This window comes from Lepidochelys kempii, chromosome 6 (genome assembly GCF_965140285.1).
Source record: "Lepidochelys kempii isolate rLepKem1 chromosome 6, rLepKem1.hap1, whole genome shotgun sequence".
Taxonomy (NCBI): Eukaryota; Metazoa; Chordata; order Testudines; family Cheloniidae; genus Lepidochelys; species Lepidochelys kempii.
Window position 1 is genome coordinate 18,531,861 of NC_136385.1, and position 12,571 is coordinate 18,544,431.

Below are 12,571 nucleotides of genomic sequence, written 5' to 3' on the forward strand. Positions count from 1 at the left end.
AAATCTCAAATCCTGCACCACAGAGCAGGAAGTTACACAGGCTTTTATACATCCTTTTTCCCAGCATACTTATCCAATAGCAAGCTGCTCCAAGTATCCATATAGCCAGCCAATCCAGTTCCCAGCTAGTTCCCTGATTCTCTGTATCATTTGTTAAACTATACATAAAGCTGCTTTATTCAGCATTGTTCTTCCATATCTCCCCTGTTTGGCCTTGCTTAGTTTCAGGCAGTCTGACTCTGCAACATACTGTTGCAGATTCTCAGCATAACTGCTGTGTGTGCCTCCAGGCGGGGGAGGGGGGGCCAAGGACACTTGGGCCTAGCACGCAGAGCTGCTGCGAGTGCCTCCAGGCAGGGGGGGGGCAAGGACACCGGGGCCTAGTGCGAGGGGGCTTCATCGACACTCGTGGTCTTCCATCCCCTCGAGTTACCTAGTGGCCATGCCCCAGTGTTCCCAACACCACCCACAAGCTTCCTGCATGCCACGCTCCCATGCCCCTCAATTTCAGGGGCTCTGTGTGCCCCCCAAAGTCCCTCCTCCTCCCATACAAACCCCCTCCCCCGTTTTCCCCTCCAATGACAGCAGCTCTGTGTGACTCCCATTCTCCCCATACCAGGGGCTTTGTGTACCCCATTCCTCACTCCCCCCATTCCTCCCCCAATAGCAGGAGTTCTGAATGTGCTCCCATTCCCCTACCCCCCCCCACATTCTCCTTCACTCCTTCCATACCAGGGTTCCCTAGTCTTCCCCCCACCAGGAGCTCTGTGTGCCCTCCATTACTCCCTCCCTCTAAACCAGGGCCTCCCTTCACTCTCAGTCCAGGAGCTCTGTCTGCCCCCCATTCCCAACTTCCCTCCATGCTAGGGGTTCTATGTGCCCCCTTCCCCCTATACCAGGTTCTCCTAATTTCATGCTGTCTGGAGTGGCTCACAACTGTGAGTTCCAATCTCAGGGCAGACTGTCAGAAAATAGGGCAGAGAGACCAACATGGTGGTGTGTTTTATAATTAGGGTGACCATATTTCCCTATGCTGGATATGAACACCTCGTAAAATTACTCGTGAGTTCACTGGCAATCAATCAGAACTATGCAGTACAAACCTTCAAATTAACATCAAGTTGACTGAGCCTCCATTAAAAAGAAATACTGCCTAGTTGGATTCTTTTTATTTACCTTCTTATCTTGAAGGCTTTAGGGTTCCCATTTAGGGGTGTGTGACACCCCCCCACACACCTTCCCACACATGCAGGGTGAGGCGTCACACACACACACGCCCATACACCTCTCTCACATGGGTGTATGTGTGTGTGACTGACGGACTCGACCCTTTCCCTGCCTGGTGCTCTTTGCCCTCCACACCTGGCTGGGCCCCCGGGTCAGACCTGCCTCTCCTGGTACCTGGTGCCACATCTTACCAAGGCAACACATGGATGGGGGCACGCAGGGTCACATGCCTCCCCCCATTTCTGCCAGGGCTTATACCAAAATGTGGCATGTGGCCACCAGCAGCCTTTTGGCACTGTGCAGGAGGGAAGGGACAGGAGCGGCTTCCAGCCGCAGGGGAGGAGTAGAGGGGAAGTGATGACCTGGCCCCTGTCTTTGCAGAGCTCATCTCATCTTGTTCCCCACACCGTGGCTGGAAGCAGCTTGTCCCTTCCTGCCCACACAGTATCATAAATCAGCTAAGACCTCCATGCTTCTGCTGGCCACCAACATAACCTAGATGCCTTCTGTCCCCCCCGGCTACAGCGTGGGAAGGAAGGGGTTAAGCCTTAAGAATGCACTGTGCACCAGGGCCCAGGTAACCTGATTGCAGAGGCTTCAGAGAACCCCGCCAGAGAGGTCGCTCAGCAGGGGAGGGTGCCTAGGGGACAGAGCAGCCCCACGCTCCCTGGGGGCTGGACCCAGCGCAGGGGGTGGGGTGGGCAAAGAGGGTACTAAGCCCCTGTCTGGGGGCTGCGGTGAAGCCTGCAGGGTCAGGTTGGGAACAGGCTGGAAATTGTTTCCCACCCCAGTCCAGAGCTTAGCGGCTTCCCCATGCATGCATTGCCCAGGGCTTTGGCACATGCAGGGCTCGGCTCCTCCTGGCCAGCGTCCCGGGCCGGAGGGTCTTGGGCTTTCCCGGGGTGCTGGCCCAGCCAGAGGCAGTGGGGGAAGGAAGGAGTCTGCCGGCCAGACTATTGATAAGTGTAGTATTCCAAACAGGAGCTGGTTCTCCGCACAGCGCTGGGAATCGGATGTGTCCTGCTGGGGGGGGATGGGGTGATAGAGAGGAGCAGCAGGACTTGTGGAGGTGAAGGGGCAAAGCAGGGAGAGGACAGTGAGAGGAGGAGCATGTAAAGGGCCGATGGGTGGGCAGCAGAAGTGACCTATAATCAGCCACTGCCTGGTACTTGCCCTCACTCTCCAGCCACTGCAGCTCACAGCACACAGCTAGGGCTGGCCAGAAACAGGACCGGGAGCAGGGCCCTGCTGGTCGAGAGCCAGCTTGCAGCAGGGGCTGCGCTGACAGACCAGCAGGGGGAGCAGCTGGCCCTGCGCACTGCATCTTATCCCTGCCACCAGCTTTTCATCCCCACCCCCATCATTGGTCACTGGACCCCCCCCACCCCCCCGGCACTGGTGGGAGGATGGCTCGCGAGCAAGGATCTGGCCAGCAGCAGGACTCATTAGTACTGATGCATGCGGGGAGACTGAAAATATGGGATAGTTTGCCCGTTTTTAAGAAAAAGTCAGGACAGCTTAAATACGGGATTGTCCCTTTAAAAACTGGACATCTGGTCACCCTATTTATAATTATATTTCACCAAACCAGCATCAAATATAAATTTCTGGATCACTGGACTAGTCTTACCATGGAGTTACAGACAGTCTCCTTAAGCTCTCCAGCCCATCTCACCACGCAAACAAACTGCACTTAGTGATAATGGTCACATAAACCAAAAATCACACCACATCAGGTTCTTCCCAGTTCCAAGAAACCAGTCACTTCCCCCTCATCAATTGGTACTCTGGATCTTACACCAAGGACAACACTGGTATCCAATGCTATAGTGAACTAATTATAGGTTTATTAGCTGAGAAAAATAAATGTGTTATTGAGAGGTTAAAGCAGGTAAATTACATTAACAGGTGAGTCAAAGTTTGTGAACCCCAAAGGATAACAGGGATGTAGTAATCTGCCAGTTCAGGGCCACCCAGAATAGCTCTGGGGATCTCCGTCTTCTTGTTTAGTTATTCCACCCTGTTAGAATCCAAACAGTCCAGAGATAAAGGATCTTCCTTTGAATCAGTACTTATAGCTTCTTCTCCACACAACAGTCAGAGACATGGTCTAACTCACACAATGGCCTATTGATTTGAATTTAGCACTCTTCATTTGCATTACAAGCTTAGACATAATATAACTGCCTGCCTTTACATTATAATAAGAATAGATACATTAAAAGAATACAAGTAACATTCCATTCGTTTCATGAAGTTCTAACATCTGAATACACTCTTAGATTAACACACACTTTGATCTAGGTCTATTTAATTACCAGGCATGCGTAATGTAAATGTAATGTAATAGTAAACAACAAGATCTAGTTAGGCAAAAACAATGCAATTAACATCTCCTTTGATCTCTATTAACACACTTGTGAATTGGCCTGAATATATACTAATACATTTCACTCCTTTGATAGTCACACACAAGTGAATGGGCCTATGGCTCTGGCCTGGCTTTGTCAGCATCACACCTGCCACCAGGAGTTATGTGAGCCCTTCACACCAGGGTCCCGCATTCTCCCCCCCCCCATGCCATGGGCTGTGTGCATGCCCCTATTCTCCCATCGATACATCCCCATTCCCTCTTCCATCCCTCCTCCATGTTGTTTTTTTCTGGGAGATGAGTCATTCAGGTGGCCAACATCTTAAACTCCACTGGGATGCCAGGAACTTCATTTGTCCCTCATATTCAGTTGACTGATTTCCCCTCAAATCAAAAGGGTTCTGGCCATTGGTGCCCAGGGCACCACCTGAAATTTTGGAATTGATCAGATGAGGCATTTAAAAGTTATCCCATTACAGACAGAGAGACAGACAGAGAAATGGCACCAAGCGGAGTGTAAGGGCATCGCATGCCTGGCCAAAAAGTGACATTTCTAGGCCTTTTTTTTATCCCTTGGAGAGGGCAGCATCCACCACTTCCCTTCCTTGCCCATCCCCCCAGCGTAAATGGAGAAAATTTCTCTCATCAATAGCCAGCAAAGCTCAGTACGGATGCACAGGGGCAGCCTCTTCCCCATGGTGGATACTGAGGTGGGCTAGACAGAAATGTGGAGGGCTGCGCTATATATCTTGTGGGCACACGTATATATTTATTTGTCTAACAATGCGCACTTAAATGTCTCTTTTATCCATGTTATCCTCAAAAGGAGAATAAAAATAAGAATCAGTTTTAAACTTTATCTATGGCAGCTACCTGGGGCAACATTTACTCACAGAAAATCAATAGGAAAAGATAATTGTACTTAGGATGCTCCTCTCTCAAAACCTCGTCTCACACTCCTGTAAACCATTTCTCATTTAATTTTCTTTGAAAATTCTTGATCATTTATACACAAAATACATCAACGTCAGTCAAACATGGCATTTTAGAATTTCATTTTATGAAGCTCCTGGTTGGCCTGAACTGGGACTTATACAGTATCTGGCTAACAAGCAAATGAGATCAGGCAAAAATCGTAGGACAGTAAATAGTCAAATCATCGGCATTTATACGTCAGTGAAAGTCAGGGCAGTGAAGCTCAGCCTTGGCTGTCACAGCTCACTTAAAGCAATTTTAAAATCACGTTTGGATACAACAGGAATTACTGAAATGTTCATTCACATCTTTATAGACACTTTCATCCAGAAGGATCCATTTGGGTGTTACAGACAGAGCTGGGCCAAACCATGCCATGCGAGCAGGGAGGAGGAAACCCAGGCAAGCATTAGCCAAAAAGGCAGTATGTGACATTCCAGCTGGGACCACAGATTTCTTAGCACCACTAACTGCCTTCCCTGGCTTCTCCCCACAGCACCCCCATGCAGAAGGGTAGCAGGCAATCACAGGGCAAATAGCCAATGCACCATGGCTTCTTAGCCTTACTACCCTGGATGAGAGATGTGTGCGGGGCAGTGAGCAGAGCAGAGGGAAAGACCATTCCCAGGGATGGGGTGGGTTTCCCATGGAGCCTCAGTGTCTGTTGGGTTTGTGGGGATTCCCTTTGAAACCTCAGGGTCTTTTGGGGTTGCCGGCTGCATCCCTCCCTTCCCCATTACATTATGCTGCAAACCTCCCTCATTGGTGTTTCTGAAGTACTTTTTCCCGCCCATGTGTTACCCCAGAGAAGGCGAGCATCAGGGCCAGGCTGTTTGGTGTCAGATTAGCCATAAAAGCACAGGATATTGATCCTCTAAGTAGCAGAAGTGGATGGCTGGTATTCGGGGGCTCTTGGAGGGAACACTCATGTGGGAAAGGTTTGCAGGTCACTGGATGGTACCACTGTATCAGCAAAATGCAGTGGTGAGGACAAATTGGGATTTTGGCAATTTGCTCCTGAAGACAGAGGTGCAGAATCTCCACATCTGGGTCTTTCCCTCCTTCTTTAATTTTGCCATACATCGATATGTGATGTGAAATGTGATGTGATGTGAAACGTGAAATAGCATTGTTTCTTTATCTGTTTGGAAGCTGCAACCTGTGTCTGATATTAGAATCATAGAATCATAGAATCATAGAATATCAGGGTTGGAAGGGACCCCAGAAGGTCATCTAGTCCAACCCCCTGCTCAAAGCAGGACCAATTCCCAGTTAAATCATCCCAGCCAGGGCTTTGTCAAGCCTGACCTTAAAAACCTCTAAGGAAGGAGATTCTACCACCTCCCTAGGTAACGCATTCCAGTGTTTCACCACCCTCTTAGTGAAAAAGTTTTTCCTAATATCCAATCTAAACCTCCCCCACTGCAACTTGAGACCATTACTCCTCGTTCTGTCATCTGCTACCATTGAGAACAGTCTAGAGCCATCCTCTTTGGAACCCCCTTTCAGGTAGTTGAAAGCAGCTATCAAATCCCCCCTCATTCTTCTCTTCTGCAGGCTAAACAATCCCAGCTCCCTCAGCCTCTCCTCATAACTCATGTGTTCCAGACCCCTAATCATTTTTGTTGCCCTTCGCTGGACTCTCTCCAATTTATCCACATCCTTCTTGAAGTGTGGGGCCCAAAACTGCACACAGTACTCCAGATGAGGCCTCACCAATGTCGAATAGAGGGGAACGATCACGTCCCTCGATCTGCTCGCTATGCCCCTACTTATACATCCCAAAATGCCATTGGCCTTCTTGGCAACAAGGGCACACTGCTGACTCATATCCAGCTTCTCGTCCACTGTCACCCCTAGGTCCTTTTCTGCAGAACTGCTGCCTAGCCATTCGGTCCCTAGTCTGTAGCTGTGCATTCGGTTCTTCCGTCCTAAGTGCAGGACCCTGCACTTATCCTTATTGAACCTCATCAGATTCCTTTTGGCCCAATCTTCCAATTGGTCTAGGTCCTTCTGTATCCTATCCCTCCCCTCCAGCGTATCTACCACTCCTCCCAGTTTAGTATCATCCGCAAATTTGCTGAGAGTGCAATCCACACCATCCTCCAGATCATTTATGAAGATATTGAATAAAACCGGCCCCAGGACCGACCCTTGGGGCACTCCACTTGATACCGGCTGCCAACTAGACATGGAGCCATTGATCACTACCCGTTGAGCCCGACAATTTAGCCAGCTTTCTACCCACCTTATAGTGCATTCATCCAGCCCATACTTCCTTAACTTGCTGACAAGAATACTATGGGAGACCGTGTCAAAAGCTTTGCTAAAGTCAAGAAACAATACATCCACTGCTTTCCCTTCATCCACAGAACCAGTAATCTCATCATAAAAGGCGATTAGATTAGTCAGGCATGACCTTCCCTTGGTGAATCCATGCTGGCTGTTCCTGATCACTTTCCTCTCATGCAAGTGCTTCAGGATTGATTCTTTGAGGACCTGCTCCATGATTTTTCCAGGGACTGAGGTGAGGCTGACTGGCCTGTAGTTCCCAGGATCTTCCTTCTTCCCTTTTTTAAAGATTGGCACTACATTAGCCTTTTTCCAGTCATCCGGGACTTCCCCGGTTCGCCACGAGTTTTCAAATATAATGGCCAGTGGCTCTGCAATCACAGCCGCCAATTCCTTCAGCACTCTCGGATGCAACTCGTCCGGCCCCATGGACTTGTGCACGTCCAGCTTTTCTAAATAGTCCCTAACCGCCTCTATCTCCACAGAGGGCTGGCCATCTCTTCCGCATTTTGTGATGCCCAGCGCAGCAGTCTGGGAGCTGACCTTGTTAGTGAAAACAGAGGCAAAAAATTCTATTAAAAAAGAATCACCATTACATTTAAGGGAATTAACTTCTGTAATTCTCCATTCACAAAAGAGTTTCTCAGCCTGTTTTTGATTTCAATGTAAAGGCTTCCTTTAGGCTCTCCAGTGCCTGTTCTTTGGTTATTTCACCCCAGTCCTCAGGGAGATCGGCAGGGAGAGCATCAAACTCCTTAGCAAACTGGTGATTGAATTCCTTGAAAACAAACTTCCAGAAATCGGAAGCTGTGATGCTGGGATCTGGCTGGATAAAACAGTCTGGAAAAAATTTGCCATAATCTTTGTAAGGATGAAACTCCCCTTTTGTCTCCAAACATCTGAATGTTTTATTTGAATCCACAGAAGAGGAGCATATATCAGAGACAAGTACTCTTGTTTTATTCCACCGATATGCCCCTAATCCTTCAGGTAGGTGCACTGAAGCAAAATGCTCGTTATGCGCAGGAGCTCCTGCTTCACAGGGGACTTTAAAGAACGGACACTGCTTCCCACAGCCAAACACTCGCTTGAAGATTTCATCCTGAGGCTTCATTGCAAGTTTTGAGAGTTTTGACTGAATTTCCAGATTTTCAAAAGTGGATAAAATTTGTTTTTCCAGATCAGGAATAAACTGTTCTATAAAAGCTGAAAATTGGTCTGCACTTGCTGTATTTTTAAACATTGTCACTTCTAAGCTATCCCTGGGAATGACTAGATCCTGCTGCAGCTTTTCACACAAATTGTCTAAAAAGGCAGAGACTGTCTTAGTCCTCTCACCTTTGGAGTATTTCAGAACATGGCTGAATTTATTAATTATTGGGGAGAAAATCCTTTTCTCCAAATCTCCCAATCTCGCCTTCTCTTTGTAGAGCATTAACAAGTGTCTCTGTATCCAGGTTTTGATAAAATCTACATAATTCCTTGTGTATTGCACATAAGTGTTAAAGTCATTTTCTTCCAACAGCTGCTTCAGAACAAAGAATTGGAAAAATCTCCGGGTGCTGTACTCAACAGACCGTTCACTGCTGAGAATGTCATCCACGATTTCTGTCCCAAGTCTCTTGTTCACATAGTCCACCAGGGCAGGTCTCAGACACTGATCACAGAAATTCCAGGCCCTGTCCTGACACTCATCTTCTCTAAGTACAGAGCTTTGAACGTGGAGAGATACTGAGGTTTCAGTTTCCCCAGACGCTGCAGAGGATCATTTTCTTTAATGAATTCTTCATGCATCGTCTGAAATGCACGAGCTTCATCCCCCAAAATGTGAAGCTTCAGGTCAACTGCAAAGCAGGCGGTGGTGTGAAGGTTTTGAACATCAGCCTGCTGAAGCCACTCGTTAATCATCCGCAACAACTCTCTGCAATAAGTTTCATCATAATCTGCTTTGCCATTTACTTTTCCATCAGTGTAACTATTGCACTCTTCTATTAAAGATTTAGCTAAAGCCTCTGTTTTATGCCAGCATTCCTGTGTCAAGAATTCTTTCACACCTGATATTTATAGTTTGTAACCTCTGAACACTTTTAAGTCTAAGTATTCCTTTTTCATTTTGAAATTTTTTGTTTAATAAGCACACAAGCTTTTGGCATCCTGTAACATCTTCCAGACTGCACTGCCCCTGTCTGCTAGGTCTCTTCTCAGCTGGAACTCCACATCTTCAAATATGTTGCATCGCTATAAAGGAATAAGTGATAATTCTGACAATGTTTCTGTCCACATGTTCTCAAATTTCTTCTCCAGTTCATCATTATTTAATTTGCAGTTGCTTTTCCTGCAATGGTTCAGAAGCCCATCCACTTTCTCTTCAATTTTTCTCTTGTACTTTGACAGCATAGCATCTGTTTTGTGTTGGCCTTTTTTAATATGAATCGCTTCTTGCCACTTGCTGAATGAATAACTCTCCAGTTCATTCCTGAGACTATTGGCACTTCTTCTAAAATCTTCTTTGTACTTTTCTATCAGGTGCAGATTTGCTGTTCCACTTTCAAAATACTGTTGTAAATGATTCAAAATCTTCTCTGCTTCTTGCCTCAGTTTTTCCTGTGCCTCACTCTTTAGTCTGATTGAAACATTAGTGTCTAGTTTATCTGGTGGCTGATTTTGGATAAAAGTTTCCTTTTCAGATACCCAGAAATGTATCTCCTTCCGAAAACCCCATTCCCACTCTGCATACTTCACAGACAGCTGGTTATAGGCTTCAGCAACAAGGCTGTTTCTAAAGCTGAAAATGAAGTTCTCATGTTTTACAGCATTCCACAGGCTCCTCACCCATGCAAGAAATAGGGGAATGTCATTAGGAGTTCTCTCTTGTGAACAATCTTTCAGAAATTCAAACAAATATTTCTTTAATTCATAAACCTTTTGACTGTATCCCAAATTCACTGGAGCCACGGGGGGGACTCCGTGCCACAGAGCAGGAATGTACCAATTGTGTTTTTCCAGATCATAATCCATAATATCAGAAAAGTTCATCTCTTTGCATTTCTTTTCCATGTTGGCTGCAGCTTTGGTCATTTCATTCAACTGTTCCAGGAGGTGTTTCCTGTCCCTCATGTTTTGTTCATGTGCAGACACATCACTGACGTTCTGATGCACAAACTGGGAGTTGGTTTTTTTCCCGATTTTCTCCATTCTGAGAAATGCATGGACCACAATTTGCAGAACATCTTTCATTCCAGTGGCATTCTCCATGGCCATGTTAAGAATCGTTATGTCACTCAGTCCAATCACCAGGGTGGCCAGCTCATTGTCATGTTGATAACTATCCTCCAGCTTGGCCAGTTCGGGGGCTTTCAAGCCTTCTGTGTCTATCACCAGGATGAAATCACAGCCCAGTTCCTGCTGAAAGTTCTCTGCCACTTTAATGAGTAACGTGAAGGCTCCTCGTGTACATCGGCCACTGCTCACTGCAAACTGCAGGCCGAACATGGTGTTGAGGAGGGTGGATTTCCCAGTGCTCTGTACTCCCAGCACCGTCAGAACCAGGATTTTGGACCTTCCCCCCAGCTTGGCGTGAAGCTGACTCAGAACATCTGTTACCCACTGCAGTGAGATGTTGGAAACGTCTCCATCAATGATCTCCATGGGAAACCCTTCCAGCATGAGGTCAGCTGCTATGCCTGGGAGATGGGTGAATTGCCTTTGGCTTTCTGCCATTTTACCTTCTTTAACCATTGAGCATTGCGCTTCATAAAACTGCCCCAACTCACACATGAAATGCTGCAGTCCTAAGGAACTGGCAGAGATTAATTTGTCTAACTCTGCAAACATTTTGGGGTCATCTTTTGAGTTTTTGCATTTCTCTTTATATTGATCCCATAGTTTAGAAAGATTCTCCCTAGTGATGTGATCCAGGCCAAACTTCATCCATTTCAGGAAGTAATGTTTCTCCATGGGAGGTAGTAGTCTTATTCCAGTAATAAATGTAATCAAACCATCAGTAAGGTCATGTTTATTCTGCTGAGCATGTAAATCCATTAATTTCTTTTTCAGCTGAGATTTATATTTCTCAAGTGGGGTGTCTCCTTGCTTTCTCATTCTGCACAGCTCTTTTTCCACTTCAGCCAAGTTTCTCCATGTCTCCCCTTGGAGTCTCAGCTTTTCCCTCTTGTACTTTGCCACATCTTTGATTTGTGCAGTGATTTCCTTTGCATATGTGTTTGGGGTCTGACATTCCTTGTTATCCTCATCTACCTGGATGCCTAATTGACGTGCTGTCTCAGCCATGGCTTCTATACTCACTCTCTTGGGAGAAGATTTCATTATGGCTGCTATTGCAGACTGCAGAACTTTTACAAATTGTGCCTTATTTGTGGTACCTCCTTTCCACAACACATGTGACTTGTTCAGTTTCAGCATCGAGGCTAACTTTTTCAGGAATTCCAGCGTTTCCTTGGCTTTCCCAGCCTGATTATTGAAGTGAAGCAGTATTTAGTGGCTGATCCCTGCAGAGATGATAACAGCGCATATTCTCTCTCACTGATGCTCTCAGTAACTATGAACACTGCTGAGGAGATCTCTGTTAAAAAGCTAAACTGCACCCAATGCAACTCAATATCTCCAAGCAGATTTGTAACCGCGACAGGTTCTGGGAAAAGATCTGAATTCCCCATCCCACCAGGGAAATACCAGGAAATCTCAACCAGCCCATCTGCGATTGCCCGTGGGACGTTCCCAGACTCCATGTCCCAGTGGACAAAGAAATTGTGGTGCTGCTGGGAGGGGCTGAGAACCTCATTGAGGAGGTGGGACTTGGAGAAGCTGCAGCTCCCCATCCGCACAAAGGAAATGGTTGGCATTGACGTGAGCACCAGGCTCTCCTCTCTGAACCCTCTGCTCTCTGCCAGGGAGTGCGGCCTCCACTTCCTCACAATGTCCCTCATGGCCCACAGCAGTAGGGTGCACTTGGGGGTGTCGAGGGCAGGTAGCAGCAGAGGGAGGGCAAACTGGCACATGGACATTTTGGACAGGATCTCCTGCTGTAGGAAACTGTCTGAGGAAAGCAGAATGGCACAGAGAACATCAAGGGGGTGCAGGGAATCACTGGTGTCTGTGTCACTGAGAAAAGAAAAATCTTCAGGAATATCCAGCTCCTCTTTGTCCATAGTTAGTGTTTGATCAGTGGGTGCCCTGTGCTCAAGGCTTGTGCTTCTTGCCATCCCATTCAGAGCCATGAGCTTCCTGAGGAAATGCCAAGGTAAATCTCCTGTTGTCTGAGGAGGGCAGTTCTTTAGACTTTCTGGTGTGATTTCCAGGACATCTCTCAGCTTTAGTTTCCTACTTCTGTATTTCTCCATTTCTAACTTTGACTTGATGTACTGAAGGGCTTTTGGTCTCTCTGCAGAAAGGTAATACAACATAAACACTTTGTTAAACTGAAAATGTTTTCAGGTAGTACTCTTACTTTGGTATTAGGGCCATAATGTGAAGGAATTGCAATTATTAAACAAAAATCATGGAGGTCTGCATGCTCCTTATAAGTGACAACCACTTAGAGGGATCGTGTAGCTGGAGTACTGAAGCACCATTTATCTGGTGCAACCTTCACAGATTTGACCCAACTGTCACACTCTCAGTCATCCTAACTGAAATGCCACACTTATGGAGAGCTACGGAAATTCTTTCAGAGAGGTCATGTATTCA

The 12,571-nt window shown here is 46.7% G+C and overlaps 1 pseudogene; it reads right to left on the reverse strand.

Annotated features, from left to right (window-relative positions):
• Positions 1–7,508: 7,508 nt before the first annotated feature.
• Positions 7,509–12,258, reverse strand: LOC140913303 (up-regulator of cell proliferation pseudogene; annotated as a pseudogene).
• Between the last annotated feature and the right edge of the window lie 313 nt (positions 12,259–12,571).